The following is a 1,371-nucleotide window of genomic DNA, read 5'->3' as shown; positions in this document are numbered from 1 at the left end:
TTTCCGTTGAGGAGCGTTTTTGCTATTCGGGGTCTTTTATTGTTCCATATGAATTTTTGGATTGCCTCTTCTATTTCCTTGAAGAATGAGGTTGGAATAAAAGTTCAGAATTTTTGTACACACAAATGCACAGATGTTGATGGAGATATGAAGACATGACCTTGAAATATTTATGTTGTATGCAATAAACGCCTTTAGATTTCATATTCTTGTGCTGTGCTACCCAATGTTAAGGAAAATAACAAACAATATCATCCACAAAAGCATTAATTGTGAAAGTAATACCATTTTCAGATTCACTTGTATTTTGTACATTCCCATATGTAATTATAAGTATTTATATTCTAAAGTTCACTAAATCATTGAAACTTCATAAAATTATAAAAATAAGAGGGAGAATTAGGGAAAAGAGAAAGAGAAGGGATGACTATGATCAAAGTATATTATATGTATGCTTAAAACAGCACAATGAAATTCCTTTTTGGAAGTTATTGGTTTATTTTATTTTTTGTAAAGATGCTGTACAGAGGGGTTGCAGTTACATGAGTAAGGCAATGAGTACATTTCTTGTTGAGCACTGTTACCCACTTCCTTGTTCTCCCACTAACCCTTCCCTCCCCCACCTCCCTCACTCCTCTTCCCACCCCCTAAGTTGTAAAGTTCATTTCCAATATACTATCTTGTGGGTATCATTATTGCAATGGGTCATCCTGTGTCCTTGTTTGAGCGTTTTGTTATTCTCTTTCCCCTCCCCAAATTAGACAAATGTATATACAAGATGCTGGCAACAAAATCAAGTACAGTGACAACAGGGAACATCCCATAGTGGGAAGAACATACAAAGGAAACAAAAAAAATCACATAGTACATGAAAAACAATAACAAAGAAAGATCTCTTGTGTCCATATCTTGGGCTTCATTTCACTTAGCATCATCTTATATGGTGACCATCTGATATATTATCCTAGATGTAGTTATTTGTTTATGTGTACTCTAGCCTAGCTCTTATCAAGAATTCTTTGGTCTTGGCAAACATGGTCTAGTAGAAGGAAGTATGGTTTGTTTTGCTTCCTTATTGTTTTGGTACTTTTTTTAGTGTGAACATACTGTACAGAGGGGTTACAATTACATGAGCAAGGTAATGAATACATTTCTTATGAGGCATTGTTGCCTCTTCCTTTGTTTCCCCTTCCCATCCCTTCCCATCTCCCCCCACCCCAGCGTGCCAAAGTTGTAAAGTTCATTATTCTACATAATATCTTGTACAACTCATTATTGCAATGGGTCCACCTGTATCCCTATTTAAACAATTTGTTTTTTCCCTTCCCCTCCACAAAGTATACCAACATCAAATACAGTGAAAACAGGGGT

This window comes from Dipodomys ordii, unplaced genomic scaffold, assembly GCF_000151885.1.
Source record: "Dipodomys ordii isolate 6190 unplaced genomic scaffold, Dord_2.0 Scaffold38, whole genome shotgun sequence".
NCBI lineage: Eukaryota > Metazoa > Chordata > Mammalia > Rodentia > Heteromyidae > Dipodomys > Dipodomys ordii.
The sequence above is the reverse complement of the archived record's forward strand: the minus strand, read 5'-3'. Positions refer to the sequence as shown.